We start from the raw sequence: 14067 nt of genomic DNA on the forward strand, positions 1-14067 counted from the left end.
GTTTCGATGCACGTCCGTTACAATTATGGCAAATAGTGGTATGATAATGGATCAAATCCAACGACAAGTAAGATGGAAAAATAAGAAGAATGTTTCAAACATTATTGGTGGTGCCGTTAATGGAAGTACAATCCCCTTAGCTTCCAAGAATGTCGGTAGTATTAATTTGAACAGCATTTCCCCTGATATAAAAAACGGAAGTATAAATATTTCAAACAATACCAACTGCACTTTTCACATTCATTTAAATGATTAAGATTTTCAAATATTTGATTAAATCTTTTGAAACATTTCTTAGTAATATTTTATTCATATTTTATTTATTTGACGTTATAAAGTATGTACTCCTGTCAGGTCGGGTCAATATTTAAAACTGTTGATGTTCTCATGGTAACTTTAGAACACGTGCGTTTTTGAAAATTGAAAATGTGTTACCAATATAAGAAATAATGAAATTACTTTATTCGTTTTAAAAGCATTATTTAAAATTTAAAAATACTTACAAAAAACGGTATGAAGCTTCCACTAGGCTATAGTACCGCCTAAAGTTCCAATTTTTTTTTAATACTTTTTAATAATTATAATATTAATTACTTTTAAGTATTAAACTAGTGATTTTAAGGTAATTTTAAATTATCTTAATTTAAATACAATTACTTTAACTTAATTCATAAATACGGGATGGGAAAAATATGAAAAAAGAGGTTTTGTCGTATTTTGAGCATGTTCTGGTCTGAAACTGGCATAATCAGGCTGTTAGAAATAACAAAAAAATATATCAAAAATCGTTATTTATTGACATGCTGTTGAGTTTATGTGCTGAAAACATGGGAAAAACAAGAATCAAATGGTATTTTTCAAATTTTGAGGATGTTTCAGAGAGAAAATCGTAAAAATACACAAAAAATAAATACTTAGATGTTTGCCAGAAATTACCTACAAAACAAATTTTTTTTGAAAAATTTGAAATATTTTTCCTGCGCTTTTAATAAAAAAAATCTGAAAAAATCAGAATGCTTTTAGGCATAAAATGTATGTTCATGAATTTTTTTAGATTTTATAACGCAAAGGATTGCTAAAAAACACATTTATTGCGATAGGGTACCCCTAGGGATCTAAACATTTGGCAAAAGAGTTTATAAATATTTACTTTTGAGTTCCCAATCCCAAATAAGAATCCAGCCGAGTACAGATTTAACCATCTTATCCTGGTATAGCCTTTGATCAAATATCCATCTTTCTTCTTGTTAATAAGTAATTTGACAGGTTACGTTAAAATAAGGGTATTTTTGAATAAAAGTTCTTTAGCCTGTATTTAATTTAAATATAAGCGACTTTTATTTTATTAAAGGACGACATAAAACACCTCCTCAATGACTCTGTTAATGACCACGAAAAAGAACTTTATTTACTTATAAATTTTCTTTACATTATTATAAACATTTTTCTCTTTTGGGATTCAATTTAAAGCAAATATTATGTAATAAATTTATTAAAAGATTAACCAAATCGGGATTAATCGCGATTGATAATTTTATTGACAAATAAACAAGTACACGGATTAGCAATTATTGTTACCACAGTCGATGATATTGGCGGGCATATTTAATTTTTTTAATTTAGTTCCCTTGTATTTAAAAAATAGGTTACAATTAACTGCATTTGTAACAATCTATCTTGTAATTATTAAAAGCAGATTATCAATAACTGGAAGTATATGTCTTTGATAATGCCGCATATTTGTTTTTAATAAAAGGTAAAAGTAGTAACATTAACAAAAAAAATTACTAAAATTTGCCGGCATTTTGAGCAATCCAACTTACTTCAAATTATGAATAAACGCTTAGTTTAAACTGACATTTATAAAATCAACATTTTCATTCAAGTTTCATTCAAAAAGCAAAATTAAATTTTTTTATACATAAATGTAGTTTATATTTTTTATACGTATACAAGCCCCTTCCCATATCAGTTGGCCCAACGTTAGATTGACAAGAAAATTAAATTTTAGAGAACAAAAATAAAAGCGCATCGTAAATTTTAGAAATTTTAATGCATTGAACAACATTTTTGAATTTCCTAATTATAGAAAATATTTTAATGAAAACTATTGATTAAACAGAATAATAATAAGTTAAAAAACGCATAGAATATGTACCTAATATTAACAAAAAAAAGTGAAAGTTTACCGCTGAGTTACATCCCCTTTATTTTTAATGACATCCACAATTCGTCGAGGCATAGTTTTTACTAAGTTCTGACAAAATTCTAATGTAAACGAATCCCACATTTCTTGCAATTTTTCCTTCAATTCGTTGACGGATCTGGCAAGATGTTTTCTCAAAGCTTTTTTCATTTGGCGCCACAAAGTTTCTATCAGGGACAAGTCAGGACTCTTTCCAATTCCAGACCCATTCCAGAAGTGGTATAACTTGGTCTTTAATCCATTTGAAACTCTTTTTTGAGGTATGGCAACCTGCGCCGTCTTGTTGGAAGACAAAATCTTGTAATTAGTAAAAGATATTCTTCTAAAATATTCAAATAATTGTCCGTGTTTACAATCCCATCGATAAAATGTAACTTTCCCACACCTCTAGACGACATGCTGCCCCAGATCACGACAGATGCAGGAAATTTGATTTTTCTCTTTAGACTTCATTTTTCCTGCGAATGACGCGACTCCTACTGTCTCCAACACACACTTCAAATCTGGATTCATCACTCCAATGTATTAAATCCCATTGTGACTGAGTCCAATCTTTATGCTTTTTTGACCATCTTAGTCTATTTTTCTTTTGTTGTAATGTTAAAAGTGGCTTTTCTTTAGCCTAACATAAAATGAAATTTATTAAAAACAATTCGTACTATTTTTTTTTAACTATAAAACTTACTTTGTAAGTACCAAATCCTAATTTGTGGGCCTCTCGGTGACATGTTGATCTAGGAACACATCTTCCAATAACGTCACTCCATAAAACGCTTAACTCCATATAATTTGCTCGTCGATTTTTCACTATAATGCGTCTTAATGACATTCACGTAAGACCTACCATTTGTGACATGCGTTCAGTCGACTATTGTAACAGAATAAAAAAAAATATATGTGATCTGCTCTTTTTCTCCTAATCTGGACTCATCACTTCAATGTATTAAATCCTATTGTGACTGAGTCCAATCTTTATGCTTTTTTGACCCTCTTAGTCTATTTTTCTTTTGTTGTAATGTTAAAAGTGGCTTTTCCTTAGCCTAACATAAAATGAAATTTATTAAAAACAATTCGTACTATTTTTTTTAACTATAAAACTTACTTTGTAAGTACCAAATCCTAATTTGTGGGCCTCTCGGTGACATGTTGATCTAGAAACGCGTCTTCCAATAACGTCACTCCATAAAACGCTTAACTCCATATAATTTGCTCGTCGATTTTTCACTATAATGCGTGTCCAATATCAAATCTTCATAATTCATATCCGAAATTGGACAGTATAATTTTATCACCCAGTAGACCGAATGAATCTATTTGTTATTAAATACACACACGTAGTTAATTAGGTTACATACACATTTGGTCAATTATAAATAATAATTTGGACATCAGTCAAAAGTACTGACAAAGTTAAACAATTTACATAAATTAAATACACATATCACGCTAGGTACGCGAAAAATATTGACCCAAATAGAATTTATATAAAACTAATATCTCTTGACTAGAGAAGTATTCAATCAATATTCACTCAACGAACATATAGTCTTCAACGATCAACTTCATCAGTCTCTACTCAAAGTAATCCCGGGTCTACACCCATAGTGTACGTCTCAACAATAAACTCTGCTACTATTATTTGGTGTTTCCATTACAACAGAACGAACATCTTCACTGAGCCAACGAAGGGAATTTGTTCATGGTCCTATCGAGAAACAGAATACTTCAAGGAAGTTTGAGAGAGCCTATACAGTCCACGACAGCAACACCCTCAGTAGCAGAGAGAGACCACTAGACCCGGGAGAACGAGAGCAGTACCAAAGCCAAGAGCCATACTAGAGCCGAGAGCAGTACCAGAGCCGAGAGCAGTACCAAAGCCGAGAGCCATACTAGAGCCGAGAGCGGTACTAGAGCCGAGAGCGGTACCAAAGCCGAGAGCCATACTAGAGCCGAGAGCGGTACCAAAGCCGAGAGCCATACTAGAGCCGAGAGCGGTACCAGAGCCGAGAGCAGTACCAAAGCCGAGAGCCAGACTAGAGCCGAGAGCAGTACCAAAGCCGAGAGCCATACTAGAGCCGAGAGCAGTACCAAAGCCGAGAGCCATACTAGAGCCGAGAGCAGTACCAAAGCCGAGAGCCATATTAGAGCCGAGAGCAGTACCAAAGCCGAGAGCCATACTAGAGCCGAGAGCAGTACCAAAGCCGAGAGCCATACTAGAGCCGAGAGCAGTACCAAAGCCGAGAGCCATACTAGAGCCGCAGAGCAGCCAAAGGACAGGACCGATTGCAGAACCCACCAGAAGCGAGGGATCCTCAACGTCTAAGAACACAAAAAACCGTAAGTTTTTGAATAATTACAAAATCTTCCAACTTTTACAATCTTACAATTTAACAAGTTTTTTTTTATTACAATTTAACAATTTAGAACAACAATCTCCACTCTATCAATCGTATAATAATGTACTTTAGAATGCATACCATTTAAATAATACAGAGAATTGATAAAACAAAAATAAACGTCATTCACAACTATAATTAACTAAACAGTAATTTTGTATGACAATTTGTTGACAAACGTTCATACATATAGCTTGCTTTTAATTACAATTAAATATTTTATTTCGAAAAATTAAAATAATTACGTAGCAAATAATTTCATTTATTTTGATAACAATATATATATATATATATATATATATATATATATATATATATATATATATATATATGTATATATATCATTATAAGAGTGTGTGGATTACATCTTGACCTACCTCAATGCAAAGAATAGCACAGCAGGCAAGGTCAAACTCATATTTCGCTAAATTGCACATTCCGATAGAAAAGAAAGTGTTATAATACAGGTATACTTATTTAATACATAACGTACATTTAGTATTGTCTAATATATTTACCGCTGAATGTAAAAATTTTAAAATAATCATGGAGAGTCTATACGTTAAGCAAGCGGAAATAGGAACAGAAATAGTGAAACTCGTTTCAAATACAAAAAAGGATTCCCAATCTCGGAAAAATCAACAATACATCCGGGATAGACAGGAAAAATTAGAAGAATATTGGGCAAAATTTTTAAATAACCACGAAAAGCTGCTAGAAGGGGGTATAACGAAAGAAAAATATTTTGAAACAAAATACTATGATCAGGTATTTAAGACATACATTGAGGGGAAAACCCTGTTGGAAGAATATGGAAGGGTGCTGAAAAGAGGAAAAGCACCGAAAGTAAAGGAGATACAGATAAGAAAACAAAGAATCGAGGAATTATTACGGCCAGAAAATGAACAAGACTTGCAGGAGGATGAAGAATTGCAGTCAGAGTTAAGAGAATACATGGAAAAGGTGAATACACTAATGATTGAAGCAGCAGTAAATGAGGAACTGGACGCTACAGATATTGGAGAAGTAGAGAGAATAAATCATCTAAAGAGGAAAGTCAGGGAAGTTTTAAAGAAAATAAGGCCAGGAATGCAACGGCCAGAAAGCACACAGAGGAGGGACGGTGTGACATTGCCGCAGGTAAAAATCCCTGTGTATGAAGGCAGATATGAAACGTGGAGAACTTTCCACGATCTGTTTACTAAAGTAATACATGAAAACGACCAGTTATCAAACGCAGAAAAAATGTAGTACCTAAAAACTCAAGTAAGAGGGGAAGCCAACAGAATGATGCAACACTTAAACATATCCGAGGCCAACTACGAAGTGGCCTGGAACATGCTAAAAGATAGGTATGAGAACCCAAGGATGATATTGTTTAAATTAATAGACAGGATGCTACTAGCGCAGGAAGTAAAGGAATCTTCTGCTAGAGCATTGAAATCACTACATGACACCTTCCACGAAAGTCTGGAAGCCATAGGAGGGTTAGGAACAGACACGGAAGCGTGGAGCCCATTGATAGCCCGAATTATCATAACGAAATGGGACAATGAAACTAGGAGGCTGTACGAAAACCACATTGGAGACAGTAGAGAGATACCGACGTACAAATCGACACAAACATTCCTACAGCGAAGATTTCAGACACTGGAACTGCTGGAGTCAGAAAAAAGACAAGAGAAGCAAGGAGGATCTCTTAGGAAACCAAGAACACATTGCGTGATATGCAACGGAGATCACGGAGTACCGAACTGCAGAGAATTTCAGGAACTCAATGTAAGAGACCGGAACAGGATGATAAAAGAAAAAGGATTGTGTACAAACTGCCTAGCACATAAAAAAGAAAAACAATGTTATTCACAATATAGGTGCAGACACTGTGGCGGAGACCACCACCATATGTTGCATTATGAAAAAGGAAACACAAGCAACAAAAGAAACTCCAATGAAACGAAACGAGAACAAACACAAGAAAGAAATGGAAGAGATTCAAACAATAGAAGAAACGGGTACCAAGCTGATAGGTACAGAGGAGGAAATAATAATCCATACAACGCCAGAGAACAAAATAACGGAAGGCGAGAAAATACACAAGATACCAATGGGCCTAGGAATAGCAACGACCAGCAAAGAGGGCAGAATTCAGTAAACTGTGCAAGCCATAAGGAAGGTGAAGCATTACTAGCGACAGCTGTGGTACGCATAAGAGATGCGAAAGGAGATTCATACATAATGAAGCACTAATCGACCAAGGGTCACAATGCGCATTTATAACGGAACAAGCTGCGACGACGCTAGGAACAACAAGGAAGCCCATACAGGCGACCATATCCGGGATAGGCTCGTCAGGAGAAAAAACAGCCAACTGGAGTATGAAACTTTTAATCGAAACTCATTACGAAAGTGACTTCGAGATGGAAATAGAAGCACTAGTACTACCGAAGATAACAAGGAATTTACCGGAAAAGGATATAATTCTACCGGACTATAACGAGAAAAATGCAATACTGGCAGATCCAAGATATTACAAGGTAGGGAAGATAGACTTACTACTAGGAGTAAAAGAATACAGTTACATATTGACAGAAGGGATGCACAGAATAAGTAATGGACTCCTGAGTCAAAACACCAAACTAGGATGGATAGTTTCGGGAATAGCACGAGAAAGGGAGAATATAAAAGCAGAAGTAAGCTGTATGATATCAAGACAAGAAATGGACGTACAAATAAAGAACTTCTGGGAATTAGAAGAAGTAAATCAGGATACAAGTTTCTCAGTGGAAGAACAAGAATGTGAAGAACTGTATCGACAGACTGTAAAAAGGAATGAAGAAGGGAGATACGAAGTAAAAATTCCGTTTAGGGAAGACGTCGCAAAGTTAGGAGAATCTAAACAGCAAGCATTCGCCAGATTGATGCAACTAGAAAGGAAGTTTGCAAAAGACAAACAGTTAGAAGCGAATTACAGACAATTCATGGAAGATTATGAAAACCAAGGTCATATGGTAATAGCAGAAAACCAGGGAGATGGGTACTACTTACCTCATCATCCAGTGAGAAAAGAGGACAGTACTACAACGAAAATAAGAGCCGTGTTTGACGCATCAAGCAAAAGCTCATCGGCAGTAAGCCTGAATGATATTATGCACACAGGGCCAAAATTACAACAAGACTTGACAAATATACTATTACGATGGAGATCCAATAAGGTAGCATACTCAGCGGATCTGGAAAAAATGTTTAGACAAATCAGAATGGCAGAAGAAGACCAAAAATATCAAAAAATTCTGTGGAGAAAGGACACAAAGGACCACATACAAGAGTATAACTTAACGACGGTGACATACGGCACGGCCGCAGCACCCTTTTTAGCGTTAAGAACAATACAACAATTACAAGAAGACGAAGGAGCGAGGTTCCCGTTGGCATCGAAAATTGTAAAAGAAAACATGTATGTAGACGATATACTAGGAGGAGCTGAGACAGTGTAGGAAGCAGAAACAGCCCAAAAGGAATTAATACAACTGTTCAGAAAAGGAGGTTTCACTCTTAGAAAATGGTTGAGCAACGAAGAAAAAATAATGGAGAACGTACCGGAGGATATGAGGAACGTAGACTCGAAGGCATTCAAACAAGAAGAAGTACGGAAAACGTTAGGAATACACTGGTCACCTAAAGAGGATATAATCACATTCAAAATAGGGATAACGACGGCAAAGAAAATAACGAAAAGACACGTACTGTCAGAAGTAGCAAAACTATACGACCCACTGGGATGGATAGCACCTGTAGTAATTCAGGCGAAAATGTTCATACAGGAATTATGGGAGCAAAAGACCAGTTGGGATAAAGAATTAACTAGCAACCAACAAAGCAGGTGGAATACATACCAGGCGCAATTAGTAAATCTGGAGAAAATAACATTGCCCAGGTGGAACAACTTAAGCAAGATAAACAGAGTAGAACTGCATGGATTTGCAGATGCGTCTATGAAAGGATATGGAGCGGTAATCTACTCAAGGGTATTAGGCCCAGAAATTAAAACGAATCTAATGATAGCAAAATCGAAAGTCGCACCATTGAAAGGGAAAACGACGTTACCGAGGCTCGAGCTGTGTGCCGCGGTACTACTAGCAAATTTAATGAAGAAAACCCTACAAGCATTGAACAGGGAAAACATTGAGGTATATGCATGGTCAGACTCAACGATAACCCTGGCTTGGATAAGGGGATCATCAAAAAGGTGGAAAATGTTCGTCGCCAACAGAGTAGGGGAAATAAGACGCGTTATAGGACCGAAAAATTGGCATAAGGTAGATACAAAGGAAAATCCAGCGGACATCCTCTCACGTGGAAGTACCGCATCAGAATTATTAGAAGCAGAGCTATGGTGGAAGGGACCAACTTGGCTGACTAGTAACAAAACTTTAACTCAGGAATCAAAAGAAATACCAGAGACAAATGAGGAGGAAGTCAAAACGAAAATAACGGTGCACACGACAACGATAAAGGAGGACATATGCGAGAGATTCTCAAATTTAGAAAGAATGAGAAGAGTACTTTCATATTGTAGGAGATTTGCAGACAAATGCAGAAAAAAGAAGGACAATGGACAAAGTCAGCTTACAGTCCAAGAATTAGAGGAAACTCTATTAAAGGTGATAAAGCACACACAGCACGCCTACTTCAAACCAGAAATAAATAAGCTGGAGAAGAAACAGCAATTAGACAAGAAAAATAAATTAGCGTCATTGGTACCATTCCTGGATAGACAAGGAATTCTAAGAGTCACCGGAAGACTGAGACACACGAATCTAAAGTACGGAGAAAAACATCCGATAATTTTGCCAAAGGATAGTGCATTAACAAAGATACTTATAACAGATAGTCACGCAAGAAATCTACATAGCGGATTACAACAAACACTACAGTACATAAAAAGGAAATACTGGATAATCAACGGCAGAAGAACCGTGAAAGATCATCTAGCAAAATGTTTAAGGTGCAGGAGGTATAAAAGCCAAACAGCACAACAATTAATGGGAGATCTACCGAAAGACAGAGTGAACCCGAGTCATCCCTTTACTAACACAGGGATAGATTATGCCGGGCCAATAAAAATAAGTACCACGAGAGGCAGAGGACAGAGGAGCTATAAGGGCTACATCTCAGTATTTGTGTGTCTGTCAACGAAGGCAGTACACCTTGAGGTAGTAAGCGATATGTCTACGGATGCTTTCATCGCAGCGTTCAAGAGATTTACGGCACGCAGAGGACAGTGCAACAACGTATACAGCGATAACGGAACCACATTCGTAGGAACAGCAAATTTGTTGAAAAAAGAAAATCAAAAAATAGATGACGAGATAAAACAAGGATTACTGGCACTAGGTACTCAGTGGCATGCCATACCTGCATATGCACCACATTTCGGAGGATTATGGGAGAGCGCAGTGCGAATAATGAAATATCACTTGAAAAGAATCATCGGGGAAACAGTTCTAACATATGAAGAATTGAGTACGGTGCTGGCACAAATAGAAGCATGTATGAACTCAAGACCATTATGTGGGTCATCAGAAGACCCTGAAGGGAAAATAGCCCTGACACCAGCTCACTTCCTTATAGGGAGAGAAATTATATCACCAAATCGGGAAGAAGAGCTTACGACTTATTTGAAGATGCCGACGAGGTGGAGATTAGTGGAGAAAATAAAAAGAGACTTCTGGAAAATTTGGAAACAGGAATACCTGCACCAATTACAACAGAGAAATAGATGGCATAAGGCGCACCCTAACATAAAAGAAGAAGAAATAGTTATAATTAAAGAAGAGGATACACCTCCAGGCAGATGGCCATTAGCGAGGGTAACAGAAACACACCCTGGAGCGGAGGGATTAACCAGAGTAGTAACAGTGAGAAAGGCAAACGGGAAACTGACTAAAAGACCCATACATAAGCTAATACGACTGGAAGAAGAGAAACAGGAAAAGCCGAAAAAGGCAGCAGCACTAAGATGGAAGAAAATACTAGTAGCTATAATGTTTTTAACGATGTTAAAACCCATAAAGGCAGAACCGTATAAAATATATAATCCGGTACCAGGATTTTTCACAGAAGACCTTGGAGAGGTCGTCATAGACCGGGGAACATTTCGAATAAAGGTGTTACTCGAAAAAGGAAGAATTCGAACAGAGCACCAACTAATAGGAAATATGATACAAGGCGTACGAGAACTGTGTCATGAGATAAAAATCGTGAATTGTAAGGATATAATAGAGAAATTGGAGGAAGGACAAAGAAAGGCGGAGTCAGTAAGCGAGGGGCTGACAGTAGAAATAAAAGGAAGGGAAAGAAGAGGAATATTAGGAACAATATTAACCTCAGTATTTGGAGTCAATTATGAAGCCTACAGTAACATTGAAGCATTAGATAATAACCAAAAGGAGCTAATAAAGGGATCACAGCACCAGGCGAAGATAATGTTAGAAACAATAACATCAATCAATCACACAGAGAACAGGATAAACGAGCAAATGAACAAGTTTAACAAAGCACTAATCACAGGTCTACAAGAAATATCTAAAGGACTTAACGAAGTAGAAGACAAAGCACAAAAACTAGAAACCGAATATAGCACGTTACGAATACAAACGATAGCATTACAAGTTATGGACTTCATAAACGAATATACTCAATTTTACGAGGGAATATTAAACCTTCACTATAACCACGGACACTTCATTGATATAGTGAAACCGGGTGAAATAACCAAATTAATAGGGAAAGCAGGGCAGATACTGCCTCAAGGGGTCGAAATACGACGACAACCCATTATAGAAACAGAAGTCAGTCATGACGACAGATATATAACAGTCATCGGCTACTTCATAGTGACAGGGAAAAATAAGTACAGCATGCTCAAAGTCACGGCCATACCACTTAACGTTGAGGGGTCGGTGTTGCGCACATTTGTCGCCCCAAGGAATCTACTGGTCGTAGATTATAACACACTGCACTACTTCGAATTGACCACGGAAGATAGAGAAAGGTGCTTACTGTTGACAAAGGCGCAGATAGCGTGCTCACCAACGGCTATAAGAAACATGGATACCCAACCAACCTGCATACTAGAAGAAATTTATGAGCGATCTAAGAATAGCACATGTCCAGTGGTAGCCAGGACAATACAGACAGCTCAATGGAGTAAGATGGGTACTCCCAACCTCTGGCTAGTTATCACGCCAGTCACGATACACATATCCATTATTTGCGATGGAAATCGGAGCGAAAGAGTACTGGAACGAGTCACATTCCTGAAGCTTTCACCCAAATGTATCGCCCAAACGAAAAATATTACATTACTCCCCACTAGCAGTGGGGTGGACAGAGCAGTGACGAGTTACCTGAAGTCGCCAATCACTCCCGTGGCCCAACTGGTGGCGAGGACACCCCGCAAGTTTAACACGCCTCTAAACACCTACCTTGACATACCAGGAAGAGAGCTACGTCATGTGTTACTTGAGGAGGAGAGTCTGGAACAAGAAATGACGCATACGCAGTGGCGATCGATTCACGAATCTAATTGGCATTATTTTGTGGCCACCGGGATCATTACTATAATGGTAATAATTGGGATACTCACGTTATGGAAGTACCGTCCTGTTGCACGACTATGTCGTTCAGGGAATCCACAAACTCAGACTAACGAACAGGAAGTACCTGTATTAGTTAGTAATCGGCACAACAATGTACGGTCGACTTCCCAAGTTGACATCCCACTTTCCACATTTTCATCCAATTGCCCTAATTTTAATCTAGAGATAGAGTCGGACATTGATAGCTAGGGTACGGTTGGAAGATTATTGATTATTCTTAAACTATTTATAATTTATCATGTTTGAATTTTACTATGTTATGTAATACTTATATGTAAACTTTGAGTATTGACACTTGGGCCAGATTGCCCGATTCCGCAGTATGTCCAATATCAAATCTTCATAATTCATATCCGAAATTGGACAGTATAATTTTATCACCCAGTAGACCGAATGAATCTATTTGTTATTAAATACACACACGTAGTTAATTAGGTTACATACACATTTGGTCAATTATAAATAATAATTTGGGCATCAGTCAAAAGTACTGACAAAGTTAAACAATTTACATAAATTAAATACACATATCACGCTAGGTACGCGAAAAATATTGACCCAAATAGAATTTATATAAAACTAATATCTCTTGACTAGAGAAGTATTCAATCAATATTCACTCAACGAACATATAGTCTTCAACGATCAACTGCATCAGTCTCTACTCAAAGTAATCCCGGGTCTACACCCATAGTGTACGTCTCAACAATAAACTCTGCTACTATTATTTGGTGTTTCCATTACAACAGAACGAACATCTTCACTGAGCCAACGAAGGGAACTTGTTCAATGCGTCTTAATGACATTCACGTAAGACCTACCATTTGTGACATGCGTTCAGTCGACTATTGTAACAGAATAAAAAAAAATATATGTGATCTGCTCTTTTTCTCCTAATCTGGACTCATCACTATCTCTCACTATCACTCATCATTAACTAGTATGAGATCCGGTCTATTATGTGTCACTGGTTGGTCTGTGAGCACAGTGCGGTCCCAGTATAGCTTGTAGTTGTCATGTTCAAGTATTGTGTCAGGGACGTATTGATAGTAAGAAAGATGGTCTGATTGGACAAGTCCCAGTTTGTTAGCTAGTTCTTGGTGGATAATCTTTTCTACTAAGTCATGGCCTCCTTTATAATCAGTACCGACAAACGGCTGGTAGCCACCGGTAAGATGTTGGATGGTTTTTTGGGCTTGGCATCCATATCGACATTTGTCGTTTTGGATTTGTGGATCTTTAACAATATATTTCAGCTAATTTTTAGTTGGAATAATCTGATCCTGAATGGCAAGTAGGAAACCCTCAGTCTCGAGAAACATCTTTCTTGACGTCAATCAATAGTTCAATGCTGTATTGTCGACATTCTTAGCTGATCTCATTGAGATGTCGCCCATAAAGAGGTTTACTCATCAAGGTACGCATTTTTCTTGCTAATTTAGGTGGTTTATGCGCATTTCTTGTTCCCTCAGTTTAAGCGGCGTTCTATCGTTTACTGCGCAAATTTCTCGATATAAAGTAGATGTCTCAGCCTGTACCTGAAAATAAATTCTTAAATTAGCAATTTGTTTATCCAGTTACTCGCCTATGTCCATAAGTCCTCTTCCCCCTTGATACCGCGGTAATATTGTTCTCTCTACTGCACTGCGTGAATGGTGTTTTTGCGCCTTTGAGAGAAGTGTTCTTACTTTCCGCTGAAGATCCTCTATATCCGTTTTTGACCACTTTATAATACCGAGTAGCTCAGCGCGGAACAGACGTACGTATTTATTGCCTTAAACAAATTTTTACTATTAAGATATGG

The sequence above is a fragment of the Diabrotica undecimpunctata genome, chromosome 7 (assembly GCF_040954645.1).
Source record: "Diabrotica undecimpunctata isolate CICGRU chromosome 7, icDiaUnde3, whole genome shotgun sequence".
Lineage (NCBI taxonomy): Eukaryota > Metazoa > Arthropoda > Insecta > Coleoptera > Chrysomelidae > Diabrotica > Diabrotica undecimpunctata.